Source organism: Carassius carassius, chromosome 13, assembly GCF_963082965.1.
Source record: "Carassius carassius chromosome 13, fCarCar2.1, whole genome shotgun sequence".
In the NCBI taxonomy this organism is placed as follows: Eukaryota; Metazoa; Chordata; class Actinopteri; order Cypriniformes; family Cyprinidae; genus Carassius; species Carassius carassius.
The window spans coordinates 24,315,361-24,331,022 of NC_081767.1; the positions used below are offsets into that span (position 1 = coordinate 24,315,361).

Below are 15,662 nucleotides of genomic sequence, written 5' to 3' on the forward strand. Positions count from 1 at the left end.
TGTAATTCTTCAGCCTGTGCGTTTTAAATGGACTCCCATGAGAATGAAAGAAATTAACAGCCTACATTAATTCATGAGATGGGCCACTGTGGTGTTCAGCTCTGCAGGAATCATAAAACTTTACTTCAGTTCAGTGTTATGAAAAGATGAGGATAAACCATGTGGATGATAGAAATGCTGATTGCTAACCTGCGATGCTGTTAAATGAAGTCACACTAATTCATAATTAATCTTCATTTTAATTTCACCATACCAAAGAGAATTTTACACTTTACCATGGAACAAGCCATAAGACCCAGCAGCTGTTTTGCTGTCATTGTGTCACAGGGACCTAAACGGCATTATCAGTCTTTGTAGTTTGATTTAAAAGCCTAGTAATTTACATATGCCACAGAAAACTGTTTTTATGATCCAAGGACATTCTTAATTTTATGGTTTCACATCTTGCTCTCATGACAGCAGGCACTGAGAAATGTAATATTTCAAGCAGTTATTTAATTGATATATTTGCTCATGCTGTTTCTCCTTTTAGATTTAAAAAAGGATTAATTAATCCAAAAATTCAAAACTATTTATTTTAAACCTGTTTATTTCTTTGATGGAACATAGTCAATGTCCAAGCAATGAAAGTTGAAACTTTTTTTTATTTTTTCCTTACTATTTATTTTTCTACTTTTATAACATAACATAACATAACATATATTTTTTTAAATGTGAGATGCCCAATCCACTTAAATTGCATGGAGGAGAGCAGCGTGAACATTTTTCAAGGTTTTTCATTTTAAATTGCACAGAAATTAGAAATTGAATAAAGCTGTACAACATGAGCATGATTAAATGATGATATACTTTTTATTTTGGGGTTACCTATTCCTCTTACAATTAAACTAATTTACCAATTGATCAAATCCTCTTGAAATTCTTTTGGTTCCCATCGAATGAAAATTAGAATATTGAACAATAGGAGACAAAAGAGAGAAATACATGGATTGCAAACCTCTTGTAAATCAACAGCTTTTTCACCAGATGTTGTTCATTTGTTACTAAAGGTCATTTGTAGAAAGGAGAAGGTTTCAACAATGACCTTAGTAACAGGATTTTTTTATGGCTGAATGCGAGTGACCATGTTCTGTAGAAGATAAAGTTGATCTCATGTTTCTGTCCTTATTGAGTGGGATTGTGTCCAGCTTTGTCTGTAGCCTGAAGGCACAGCTAACAACCACGGGATAAGGTGCAGCTGGGATAGGGATCAGTTTCTGACATTGTCTGGTGGTCCGAGTGAAAGAAGGAAATGACAATAATCAATAATGTTCCCATTACCACACAATAGCTGCAACAATTTCATGTGAACAGTTGCTGCTGTAATGGAACCACACCATCTGTGAAGAAGATTGTGGGCATAATTCTTTTTTTTTTTCTCAGTGACATCATGGTATGTTTATTGCCTCTGTGCTCATAGAGGTGACCAAAATATGCTTTATAAAATGAGTAGTTCTAACTCTGATTGGTAAAATAGGTAAAATCAGTTGTTTGTGCACCAAGATGCTACCAAGCATGCAACCATGAGCAGTCTATTTTAGATTAAGCTTAGTTATGTGGCGGAAGACTTTTCATTGTGAATATTAATAAAAGCATTTATTTAATGAGCATTTTCTTGTTGCTCTACTTTGCATTTTATAAAGGCTGTATGTAACAGCTATTTAATCCCCTTAACCACAGTTTGCTGTTTTTAATAGATTTTGCCAACCTGATTTTGGCATTGATTTAATTAGCATAATTAATTTATTTATTGAATGTACTTAATTTATTTAATTTGTGGACTTTTGCCTATTTGTTAGATGTTTAGTAAATAGAGCATAGGCCAGACTGGGTGGCAAACCTGTGTTACCTGTACAACCTAAAGAGACACTAACTTCACAAACCAAGTCTCCAACAAATGTGAATTGTTAAAAGTATTTTTTGTTCAGACTTCATTTGATTTCCAGGTATAATTTGACCATTGCATGTTAGGTGCCAGCAAGAAGTCGTCTAATAAGGATTTCTTTGTGCTATGGTGTGGTCACCTTAGAGAGGTCTGTGGGTTTTCAGAGTTTTTTTTTCTTTTTTTTCTGTATCTGCTCTTTGAATAATCCTACTGCTCTCAATGGCAGGATTAAGAGCTTTGTAGAACTACAGTAGCTATGTTCACTTTGTCGGGATGAGAAGGCATTAAAGCTATTTTCATTACATATGTGTGGATCTTATCTTTTCTTCTCAAACTGAACACCTCAGGGTTTAACCTGTCATATGTGCCTTGTATGAGCTGCTTTCCTAGTAGAATCAGACCCCTGCGCATTAGCAGAAAAGTGAAATGTATGGGTGTCCACAGGGAAGTCAAGCAAACAAGATTTTTTTGTTGTTTTATGTGCCCAAATCATGTGTCATTAACCTACATGCAATATTACTATCAATCCCAAACTATCAGTGGACTTAAAAAGGCTCTTCTGTAGTAACTGTTGGTTGTATATAGCCTATGATTCTATTCCTATCATAACACCAGCACTGTTTTTGCCAGTGTGGATTGTGAATTTAATGTGGGGAGGGCATGTGTGCTCATACTGAGCTAAAATGACTTTTTTGGAGCCAAAGCAGTTTAGACCATCTGGTCAGAAGAGTCTCAAATAGTTAGCGATGAAGTATTAATGATGCTATGTGCATGCTGCAGCTTCTTGCTGGAGAATTAGATGATCTAATAAATGCACCATCGAAAAGTAGATTTTACATATTAGTTTTAATGATGGATTAGGTGTGATCTTTTTTTTTTTTCGTCTATGTTTGATTCAAAATCCTGTTTTAGGTTTGTTATTAAAAAGTTAATGCATAGTACTAGGATATATAACAGATCATTTATGGTAGATGCATAAAGTAATAACCTTGGATTATTTAAGTTGATTGATTGACTGATTGTCAAACTGTATGTTTAAATCTTTGGCCTGATGAGTATTCGGTATAATAATGCATGACAATTAGCTCTATTGTTACACAGTATGATAACGCCAGTGTGTGAGATTAGCCTTTTATCGAAATGAAAGATGTAATTTTTCACCACAGTCTGCAGACATAGACCTGTTCTGTGTAGAAGGAAGAAGATTCATTGAATTTTAATTAAAATGCAGGACTTATTTTCTGAAGTATTATAGACACGTAGATCAATTCAGCTCTCATGAGAAAGGGTGATTTATCCTTTCACCTGCATTACATTAATTCATTTTAATTTGCTGAAAAGATGTGACAAATAAACATTTTGTCTCTGTTGTCTGATCAGAAATTGCTGATTGTAACAAAAATCAATCATATCATCATCAGAGTTTTTTTAAACCTCGCTTGTGAGCACATTGTTTTTGCTTCATTGATTTCAGGAAGTCAAATTGATGTCTTTGTGCTAAGGGTTTTTCTTTTTCTTAAGCTGGGGGAGAACTGGCATGTTTGAATATCAGGTTCTCAGTGCTGTGTAAATCCATACTCTATTATTTGCCAGTGGCAGGTTTAGCATTTTCTGTGTGTGGAGCATTTCTGCTCCAAGCACCATCCTCTGGGTATTTGGGATTCTCCCTCTCACCCATCCCCTTCCTGTGCTTATGTCCAATACTGAGGGCCCAGGTGAAGGCTGCAAGAGTGATCATCTATAGCCATGCTGGCCAGGAACGAGGGCAAGTCCTGCCTCATCCTTTACCTTTATGCAGCCAGCTTTAGTGTGTGCCAGCATCAAAACCTGCACACACATTAATTCACTCTTATGACTGTGATTTATTTACATGCACAAAAATGTTTATATTCATTCTGAGAGACTCGTCTCAAAAGGCAATTTGCTATGTCAGAATAAAAACAGCTTCTGGAACTTTTATGGAGTTGATTCTTCTTTCTTTTTGATATGTGAAGGTCACATGTACTGTGAGGTATAGACTTGTTTTATACCAGAATCTCGGTTTTATTTTGATTTTAACTATGAAAATCCAGTGTAATATTTACATTTTTATCATTATTGTCTGACAGTTGTACTGTCATTTCCATCACAAGCAATCACAACAAACAATTTAGTGTCACGGTTGGTAAACCGTGATCTCTGGGTTTTGCACTTTGTGGGTGAAGTCTGTGTGTTACGCGTCAGCACTGATTAGTTTGTGGGCGTCTCCGTTAATTGTCATCAGCAACAGCTGTCACTTATTACTCACCCCTATATATTGGCTTGTCTAGCGTCTTGTGTTCATGAGAGCATTTTTTTTCATGTTTGTAACCTATGCCTTACTTTCTTGTGTGTTTCTGCGTTGGATGTCCGTGTCTCCCCGGAACCCCGTCCACTCTACGCAACCCACCACCAAGCAACACCACTTACCTTCGGCTCGCTTCCCCGTAGTTCCTGTGTCACCCTCTCCTGCTGCTAACTCACCTCCGCCTTCCGGATTCGTCATTCCTCACCACCATCTTGGACTGTGCATTCCTCCCAGCATTATTTGTGTGTCAGTTTTGTATTTTCTCATTGTCTCCATTAAATCTCATTAATCTCGCACTTGCTTCCTGCCACTCCTTCACCCAGTCGTTACAGAACGCTCTCACCGCCCATGGAAGCAGCGAGCACCACTTCACCGTCTGAATTCATTCACCACAGCGTCAACCGCATGGATCAGCAGCAGGAGAGCATCGTGAACACCGGTCGTGCGATCCAAGCGCTGGTGACACAGGTGTCCGAGCACACCCAGCGGATTCATCAACTCACCTCTCCCACTGCGCCCACCGCACAACCTGCGCCGCCCGTCCCCCGGAAGACCTCCCAGGACCACTTCCGGCCAGAGCCGCAACTTCCGGCGCCAGAGAGTTACTCCGGTGAGCCAAACTTTTGCAAGACTTTCCCTAACAAATGTTCCATGCATTTTGCATTGCAGCCTCGCACCTTCACGACAGAGGAGTCCAAGGTTGCGTTTGCTCTTACCCTACTCTCTGGCAGGGCCGTCTTATGGGGGACGGCGGTGTGGGAGAATCAACATCCGTGTTGCGCCTCGTTCCACGCCCTCTCCGAAGAGATGATTCTATTCCATTCAGTTCCGCACCCTACCAACCTCAAGAGCCGCTTCGTTTCGGCTCCCATCCTTGTAGCTCCTGATCCCACACGGCAGTTCGTGTTGGAGGTCGACGCATCAGAGGTGGGGGTAGGAGCAGTTCTTTCCCAACCTGCTGCCTCGGACGATAAGATGCATCCCTGTGCGTTTTTCTCACATCGTTTATCTCCTGCTGAAAGCAATTATGACATTGGTAATAGAGAATTGTTGGCCGTCAAATTAGCTTTAGAGGAGTGGCGCCACTGGTTGGAAGGGTCAGGGGTACCTTTCATTATTTGGACCGATCACAAGAATTTAGAGTACATTAGAACTGCCAAAAGACTCAATTCCAGGCAGGCTCGGTGGGCATTTTTTTCTGTCGTTTTGATTTTACTCTGTCGTACCGCCCGGGTTCCAAAAATGTCAAACTCGATTCTTTGTCACGTCTTTTTGATCTCTCCACCCGCCCGGTGACTCCCAAGTGTATTTTACCTGAGAAAATAGTCGTCTCAGCACTCTTATGGGAGGTCGAATCAAAGGTCAAGACGGCCTTAGAAGGGGTAACGCCTCCGCCCGGTTGCCCACCGAATCGTTGCCAGAAGAGTTACGGTCCGTAGTTATTCAGTGGGGTCACTGCTCTACCGTTGCTTTTCATCCAGGGATAAGCCGAACCAAGGGGTTAGTTAAACAACGATTCTGGTGGCCACTTATGGCTCGTGACGTTCACGATTTTGTTTTGGCTTGCTCAGTTTGCGCCAGTGGTAAGTCGTCTAACCGGCCTCCTGATGGGCTTATTCAACCACTGTCTGTCACTTCGAGACCCTGGTCACATATCACACTAGATTTTGTTACTGCCCTCCCACCCTCTAATGGCATGACGGTCGTTTTGACCGTGGTGGACCGGTTATCGAAGGCGGCATATTTCATTCCCTTGCCCAAATTACCTACAGCCAAGGAGACAGCGGTCACTGTCCTAGATCACGTCTTTCGGTTACATGGCCTCCAGGTAGACGTGGTTACTGACAGGGGATCCCAATTCATATCCAAATTTTGGAAGAAATTTGTAAATTGCTAGGAGCGACGGTTAGTCTGTCTTCGGGTTACCATCCCCAGAGTAACGGGCAGTCTGAGCGAGCCAACCAAGATTTAGAGAGAACGTTGCGATGTTTGGTCTCCAAGAATCCTTCTTCCTGGAGCCAACAACTCTCTATGGTGGAGTACGCTCACAATTCGTTTCCAGTGTCAGCCACGGGCCTCCGTTTCAGTGCAGCATAGGTTACCAGCCACCAGCTTTTCCTAGTCTGGAATCTGAAGTCGCAGTCCCCTACACTCACGCATTTGTCCAGAGGTGCCACCGCACCTGGACCAGAGCCCGCGAGACTCTGCTCCGGATGAGGGAGCGCACTAAGGCCAAGGCCGATCGCCACCGTTCAAAGCCTCCCGTTTACATCGTGGGTCAAAAAGTGTGGCTTTCTACTAGCAATATTCCTCTCCATTCCGTTTCTAACAAATTAGCTCCCAAATTCATTGGCCCGTTTACTGTCACCAAGATCATTAGTCCGGTGACAGTCTGCCTCAAACTACCTCCAGCGTACAGGAGAATACATTCCGCCTTCCATGTGTCCAAAATTAAACCCATGTTTTATTCCCGCCGCCGCGTCTCGTAGATGGGGAACTGACCTAATCGGTTAATCGTATTCTGGACTCGAGACGGAGGGGACGAGGATTCCAGTACTTGGTGGACTGGGAAGGTTACGATCCGGAGGAGAGGAGTTGGGTACCTGCTAGGGACATACTGGATCACTCCCTTATTGATGATTACAATCAGCAGGTAGGCCCTTCTGGGAACTCCAGGAGGCATTCTTAGAAGGGGGGGGGTTACTGTCACGGTTGGTAAACCGTGATCTCTGGGTTTTGCACTTTGTGGGTGAAGTCTGTGTGTTACGCGTCAGCACTGATTAGTTTGTGGGCGTCTCCGTTAATTGTCATCAGCAACAGCTGTCACTCATTACTCATCCCTATATATTGGCTTGTCTAGCGTCTTGTGTTCGTGAGAGCGTTGTTTCATGTTTGTAACCTATGCCTTGCTTTCTTGTGTGTTTCTGCGTTGGATGTCCGTGTCTCCCTGGAACCCCGTCCACTCTACGCAACCCACCACCAAGCAACACCACTTACCTTCGGCTCGCTTCCCCGCAGTTCCTGTGTCACCCTCTCCTGCTGCCAACTCACCTCCGCCTTCCGGATTCGTCATTCCTCACCACCATCTTGGACTGTGCATTACTCCCAGCGTTATTTGTGTGTCAGTTTTGTATTGTCTCATTGTCTTCATTAAATCTCATTAATCTCACACTTGCTTCCTGCCACTCCTTCACCCAGTCGTTACATTTAGCCCTATAATATAATTAGATGTGATGTGTTAAGAAAACAAAGAAAAGTCAAAGAAAACACAATGAATATTGTTGGATGTATGAATTGCTTACTGTATTTTCCTCTATTATTAGTCACTTTGGATAAAAAGTGTCATATGTCATATCACAATTTACAATAACAAAACAACACTATACATTGTATAAATTATACATTGATTCTTATTAAAGCAGTTGTATTAAAGTTCTTCAGTCAAGAGCAGTGTTTGTTTCTTCTCTTTGTGTTTTTTTGTTTTATTAACATTAAAGGGCTAGTTCACCCAAAAATGACATTTTTTTTTATCATTTATCGTCTTTGTCACCTTTATTTGTGTAGCGCTGATCTGATAATACTGATTGTGTCAAAGCAGCTTTACAGTGTCAAACAGGAAAATAGTTTGTCAATAATGCAAGAACACTATAACAAAGAGTAATTTTTCCAGCTAAAGTCGGTTCATTGATGATTCAGTGATGTCATCATCCATTTCAGCTCTCTACAAAATATTCTGTGCAATCAGTTAGTCAGGCAACCCCAACTAAGCATGCTGGTGACAGTGGCATGGAGCCAAAAGTTCATCGGTGACAGAAATAAACCTTGGGAGAAACCAGGCTCAGTTGGGTGGGTGGGGGGGGGGGGGGGGCAGTTCTTCTCTGCCCAGACAAAACCACGTCTGGTTTCATTTCAGGCTGCAACACAGGTGAAGAGGGCTTGTCTGCTTACCGTGGTCTTGTGCTGATGGTCATTGAGGTGATGAGATCTTTACAGGGGATCTCTCTCTAGGGCTTATCTAGTTGACATGGTCTCTGCTGACCTTTAGGGCTGTTGAGGTTGTCTCTAGGTGCTAATCCACCATCTAGTCTGCATATGGACTGGATCTGGGTGGCTCATTCTCAGGTTGTTTTAAAGTTAATTGAACTGAATTAAGTTCTTTCTTCTGTTGAACAAGAATGTTGAAGAACATTGAAGAATGTGAGCAACCAAACAGTTGCTGGTACCTTTCCCAGTGACTTTTGTAGTATTTTTGTTTTTGCTACAGTCAAAGTCAATGGGGACCAGCAACTGTTTAGTTACTCACATTCTTCAAAAAAACTTTTTTTTTTGTATTCGTCACAAGAAAAAAATTTATACAGGTTTTTGCGATAACATGGGAGCGAGTAAATATAATTTTTGGGTGACCTATCTTCCTATATATTTATATGTGACCCTGGACAACAAAAACAGTCTTAATTGTCAATTCTCATATAAATAATAATAAATAAGCTTTCAATTGATGTATGGTTTATTAGGATTGAACAATATTTGGCCGAGATACACCTATTTGAAAATCTGGAATCTGAGGGTACAAAAATATAAAAATACTATGTCCAGATTAATTCTAAGCAATGCATATTACTAATCATAAATTAATATTTGATATATTTACGTTAGAAAATTTACCAAATATCTTCATGGAGCATGATCCTTACTTAATATCCTAATGATTTTTGGCATAAAAGAAAAATCAATACAATGTTTTTTTGGTACATAACTTAATCCAGTTCTTAAAGGGATAGTTCACCCAAAAATGTACATTTGATGTTTATCAACCAGGGCATCCAAGATCTAGGTAACTTTGTTTCATCAGCAGAACACAAACCAAGATTTTTAAGTCAAACCACTGCAGTCTATCACTCTTATAATGTAAGTTGAAGAGAATCACAGTTAAACATACAATTAAACCAACAAAAAAACATACACAAACAAAACCAAATTAAACCCTGTGGCTTGTGATGATACATTGATGTGTAAAGACACAAAACGATCAGTCTGTGCAAGAAACTGAATAGTAGTTACGTCACCTGCCACCGCTTACGTCACCTGCCACCGCAAACATCCAATAGGAAAAATCAACTGCAGTAGCCACCGTTCAACCTGAAGAGGGCAGCACTCAGACGTTTTTACACCATATATTGTGGAATTAAAACACTTTATACTCAAATGTCAAAAAAGTTACTCGAATCAATGAACAGCACTATTAAAGCCCCATTCTTACAGATCATTAACTAAAAAAGTTGGTTTAGGGTTTAGTTACTCTTTAATTTGGTTTTGTCTGTGTATGTTCTCTTACGAGAGCTCTCTCGTACTGCGTCTTAGCTAAGACGCTACGGGAAAAGTCTCTTTTCACGAAATACTGAAGCAAAAAATTATCCTTAATTTTGTATTTTTGTAAAGCGCATTTGCAGCAGTACACAGCCATAGGCGAGACGGCTCGTTCGCTCATTGGCTTGTTCTGCGGCAACTGCACAGCCTATCGAGCGCGGGCTGATGCAACATCAGACCAATAAGGGCGCTTCGCGCCCTTCTTGCCACTTCCCGCCGAAACGGGTGTGGCCCAACCTATAAAAGGAGCTCGAAAAGGCTGACTCACCTGATTTTTCATCTCTTCAGCGAAGCTCACGCATCGCTGGATCACGGAGGAAGCAAGCGCCGTCTGAGAAAGCACATCAGCAGGACGAGCCATTCTGAAGCTGCTGGCATCGCCGCCTTCCATTGCCGTTCCTGCTGCGCTATCCGGCGCCTATATCCTTTCAATCCTGTTATATACAAGCTGTTCTTTATGTGTGTGTGTGTGTTCGCCCTGCGACACACACTCGTAAAAGAGCTCGCGTCTTTTTTAAGATGCCTTCCTGCGGCTCGTCAGAACCCCACTCAGCGAGGGAGACCGGTACGTCATCTGTGTCTCCTGCCTGGTTGAAGATCATGCAGCGCTCGCTCGCTGACGGCGGATGCCCCCACTGCGAGCTGTTGCCATGGTGACTCTGAGGACTCGCCTGGCCTTTTTCTCTGAGCCTGCATTCTCCGCTGCGCTGAGGCGCCGTAAAAGCATCGCTTCCAGCGGATTCTGGAACCGTCTTCAGCCCAACCGAGCTCGCCGGTTCGCCCTGCTTCACCGGCCCCCCCTGCATCGCTTCCCGGTGGGCAGCGCCCGCTGTTTGCCGGCGCGTCGTCCGAGGAAGTCGATCTCAGGGCCGCGTCGGGGGAAGAGGACACGCGCTCTCTGCTAGCTTCGGGCAGTGAGGGCTGGGCGAGCTCCGAGGATCTCGCGCCTTCTGCTCAGAAGCCCAGCAGACGAGCTGACATCGAGAAGGAGCCGGGGCGAAGGCTCGTGTTGGCCGCGATGAGTCTCGGCCGCGAGTGGTTTGCACCAGCGCCCCCCCCCTCTCGTTCCCGGCTGGATGGTATTTCCCTTTCGGATGAGCGTACTTCTCAAAGCCCGCCTCATTTCTTCCTGAGCTTCACGAAGAGGTGGCGAAGGCTTGGAACGCTCCATATTCAGCACGAACTCGTTCGTCTGTCTCACTAGCATTCTCCACACTGATGATGCTAAAAACAGGAACTACCACTCACTTCCGCCGGTGGAACAGGCGATAGCGACGCACCTTTGTCCGCCCTCTGCTGGACGGCGGCAAAAGCGGTGTTGCCATCTAAAGCCTCCTGTGTGACGCTGCGTCGGCACTACTAACGATGGCTGCTTCATCGAAGCGCAGGTGTACGAGTTCCGCTGTGGCCGAGCTCTCACCCAAGCGCACCGCTGTTTCAGTTCCAGGAATTGTGACTGTCTCAGCGTTTTCTGCAATGCGCAAGCCTGCACAGTTGCCCGCTTGCCTGCACACAAAAGCCGTTATCACAACAGCTTCAGCAACGCAGCTCGAGACCCCCGTTCTCGCTCTACTGGCCGTCGCCCCACGCCGCGGGGACCGCGGCAGAGGATTACGGTGAGGCCGGGAGCCCCGAAGCCATCCTGGGAAAGCCATCTACGCATGCTGCATGACGCTGCGTCGGCACTACACACGATGGCTGCTTCATCGAAGCGCCGGTGTACGAGTTCCGCTGCGGCCGGGCTCTCACCTAAGCGCGCCGCTGTTTCAGTTTCCAGAGATTGTGACTGTTTCAGCGTTGTTTGCAATGCGCAAGCCTGTACGGTTGCCCGCTTGCCTGCACACGAAAACCGTTATCACGGCTACCCAGATATTTCCCGAAAAAGGTGTAATTCCTGGTGTCCCGGCCACGGCCGAAGGTGCTATAAATGTAGTGACGATGCCCACTGCTCAGTGCCCATCTCCGCATATAAGCACAGCCCTTCACACAGGGCTCGCGCCTATAAAAGCGACTCAAGTCGATCACGCGCACTACATAGTAGACGTGCCCACTCCTCAGTGCCCACAATCACTATGTCACACGCGTCATGTGGTTTCTGTAAAAACGAAACCCGTGCACGTTCGTCCGGCCACGGCCGATGGTGCTATAAATGTAGTGACGATGCCCACTCCTCAGTGCCCATCTCCACATGTAAGCACAGCCCTGCACACAGGGCCTGCGCCCATAATGTCGACTCAAGTCGGTCGCGCACACTGCATAGTAAACGTGCCCACCCCTCAGTGCCCACAATTACTATGTCACACGCGTCATGTGGTTTCTGTAAAAACGAAACCCGTGCATGCTCGTCCGGCCACGGCCGATGGTGCTATAAATGCAGTGACGATGCCCACTACCCAGTGCCCATCTCCACATGTAAGCACAGCCCTGCACACAGGGCTAGCGCACATAAGATCGACACAGATCGGTCGAGCGCGCCGCATAGTAAACGTGCCCACTTCCCAGTGCCCACATACACTATGTCACATACGGCGCGGGGCTTCTGTAAAAACGAGGCCCGTGCACGTACATTCTGCACAGGCAGACAGCGAGTTGAAAGTGGTAAAAGTGCACACATGCAGCCCACGGTTACTCGCAGATATATCGAGTCCCACGGGACCCGCTCAGCCTCCCTCCAGTCGGTTAAGCGCCGGAACGGGGTCGAGGAAGAGCGATCTGCCCGCTGTGATCAGCGCGCTCCCCGCCTCAGATGCGCAGCACACTCGAGCGCCGCCGTTGCCCAGTCAACAGAGCGCGTTTCGCATCCAGCCCTTAGCCATTCATGCAGATGCATGGTCAGTGCTTCCAGGGGTTTCGGATTGGGTGCTAGGCATTATAAAGAGAGGCTACTCGCTACAGTTTTCTCGACGCCCACCGTGCTTTTCAGCGCGCGTCGAAACTACGGTCAAAACAGAAGTAGCACACATACTTCGGGCCGAAATATCAAAACTGTTGAGCAAAGGGGCTGTAGAGCCTGTGTCTCAAAGCGAGGGGGGGCTGTACAGCAGATACTTTCTGGTGCCCAAGAGAGACGGGGGTCTCCGGCCCATACTGGATCTAAGACAGCTGAACAGGCATTGATGAAACGCAGTTTCAAAATGCTCACGACCAGGAAGCTCCTCGCGCAGATTCGCAGAGGGGACTGGTTCATGTCAATAGATCTGAAGGACGCGTATTTTCAAATACAGATAGCGTCAAACCACAGGCGATAATTGAGATTCGCCTTCGAGGGCCAGGAATACCAGTTTGCAGTCCTGCCATTCGGCTTGTCCGTAGCTCCTCGTACGTTTACGAGGTGCATGGATTCTGCGCTCGCTCCTCTTAGACTCAGAGGCACACGAGTGCTGAATTATTTGGACGACTGGCTGGTTCTGGCCCGATCATGAGCGGAGCTCATGGACCACAGAGCCGTTTTACTCGATCACCTCGAGAAGCTCGGCCTCAGTGTCAATTGGGTGAAGAGTTCGCTGAACCCCAGTCAGACGATCCTGTTTCTGGGTATAGTTCTGAACTCGTGTTCCATGACGGCGCGGCTGTCACCACAGCGCGCGATGGGCATTCAGCGTGCAGCGAGTTCTTTCCGCTGTGGCGCGACTGTGGCGCTCAAACACTGTCAAAAGATGCTGGGTTTCATGGCCTCAGCATCTCCGGTTCTGCGGCTGGGCCTGCTCCGCATGCGCCCCCTGCAGTTCTGGCTGAAGGCTCGGGTGCCGCGCAGAGCGTGGGCGTCTGGCCGGCTGCATTTCAAGGTCGATCAGAGCTGTGTTGCGGCTCTAGCACCTTGGACAGCGAACGGCTGGTACCGATCAGGTGTAAGCCTGGGGACTTCCCCGAGTGTGAAAATGGTGTCGACGGAGCGCTGCTCGAAGGCAGACCGTCCTTTGGCCTATGGTCAGAACGGGAAAAGCTCCATCATATCAACTGCCTGGAAATGCTGGCAGTGGAGAACGCGCTGACGCGCTTTTGTCCCCATATCAAGGATCACCACGTCATAGTCCGTTCGGACAACATGTCCGTGGTGTCCTACATAAATCGCCAGGTCGGTCTCGGGTCCCGAAACCTGTGCAGGCTGACGGAACGCCTCCTGATTTGGGCTCAGCGCAACGTGCGCTCGCTGAGAGCAGTGCATGTGCCTGGACTGCAGAATCTGGGTCCAGACAGGCTGTCCAGAGGCAATGTTCCTACGGGCGAATGGTCTCTACACCCGCAAACAGTCCGGCTGTTGTGGGAGAGATTTGGCATGGCGGAGGTGGACCTCTTTGTGTCCCACGAAAACGCTCACTGCCCCGCGTTCTTTTCCAAGAACGAAAGCGCGCTGTCACGGAGATGGCCGTGCTGCCCGCTTTATGCGTTCCCTCCCGTCTCCCTCCTTCCGCAGGTGATAGAACGGGTGAGAGAAACGAGATGTTCAATACTGCTTGTAGCACCTCTTTGGAAGAACCAACCATGGTTCCCAGATTTGATGCAGTTAGCAGATGTCGCCCCGTGGCCGGTACCGTTGAGGAGAGACCTCCTCTCGCAGGCCAGGGGCTCGATTTGGCACCCTCAACCGGAGTTGTGGTCCCTCTATGTATGGGCACTCAATGGTTACCCGCTGATCTCGCAGTGGGAGTGCTAAATACCATCACTCAGGCTAGAGCTCCGTCGACACGACGTCTGTATGCCTCGAAGTGGTCGGTGTTCTCCAGCTGGTGCACAGCTCGAGGTTATTCACCCCTTAGTTGTGAGGTGACGGAGGTCCTCTCCTTCCTTCAGGAGCTGTTGGATAAGGGCAGAGCCCCATCCACGCTCAAAGTTTATGTGGCTGCCATCGCGGCGTTTTCTGAAACGGCGTCCGGTCAGTCAATAGGAAGGAATGATTTAGTCATCCGGTTCCTCAGAGGAGCTAGGAGGCTGAATCCTCCCAGACCTCCGTCAGTCCCTATGTGGGACCTCGCGGCGGTTTTGGAGGCCTTGAAAGGTCCCCCTTTCAAGCCTATCCAATCGATTAGCCTTCAGCATCTGTCGTTCAAGACAGTATTCTTGTTGGCTCTCGCTTCTGTGAAGCGTGTGGGTGATTTGCACGCGCTCTCGGTGAGCCAGTCGTGCTTGGAGTTTGGGCCCAATGACTCAAGAGTCATACTCAAACCTAGGCACGGTTATGTGCCGAAATCCCTCAACACACCGTTTCGGGCTCAGGTTATTGCCCTGTCTGCCCTGCAGGTGTCAGGGGAGGATGGAGACTCGAGTCTTCTTTGCCCTGTCAGGGTTTTAAGAGCTTATGTGTCTCGCTCTGCTGCCTTTCGGCAGACGGAGCAGCTATTTGTCTCGTTCGGTGGGCGTTCCAAGGGAATGGCTGTTTCGAGACAGACTCTATCCAGATGGATAGTTGACGCCATAGCGTTAGCTTACGCTTCCAGGGGCCTTCAGTGCCTGTTGGGCGTCAGAGCACACTCCACAAGAGGCATCGCCTCGTCGTGGGCGTGGTCTACTGGGATCTCCTTGCAGGATATATGTATGGCGGCAGGTTGGGCCTCGCCGTCTACATTTATCAGGTTCTATAACCTGGAGGTTCCCACCTTGCAAGCAAGGCTGCTGTCGGTATAGGCGAATCAGGGCCCTGAGGGGAATTCTGAGTTCACGAGCGCTATGCGCTGCCGACTGTTATATGGGCAGTATTGCGTAAGACCCGCATTGCCACATTGGTCAGGCCTTGCCTCGGCTGTGTGACGTCATATTGCCGCATCTACGGATGCTGCTAGATATGGGACGGAGGGCTTTTTCCCTTTTCTGTCCTGGACTCTCTGTGAGTCCCTCAGGTGACTGTGCACTGTAAATCCTGGGCGTTGCTTCAGGTTTATTGGTGTGTGATCCCTGCGCGCACGGCGTTTTACATTGGGTTCCCGTAGCGTCTTAGCTAAGACGCAGTACGAGAGAGCTCTCGTAAGAGAACGTACTCGGTTACTAAACGTAACCTCGGTTCTCTCTAGAAGAGCGAACGAGTACTGCGTTCTCTGCCGTGCGCACGAT

At 46.8% G+C, this 15,662-nt stretch overlaps 1 protein-coding gene across 4 annotated transcripts in view; it reads left to right on the plus strand.

Moving 5' to 3' along the window:
* The window catches only part of LOC132156160 (multiple epidermal growth factor-like domains protein 11), a 133,899-nt gene that overhangs the window by 40,794 nt on the left and 77,443 nt on the right, over positions 1-15,662 (plus strand). The gene's annotated exons all lie outside the window — the stretch shown is intronic.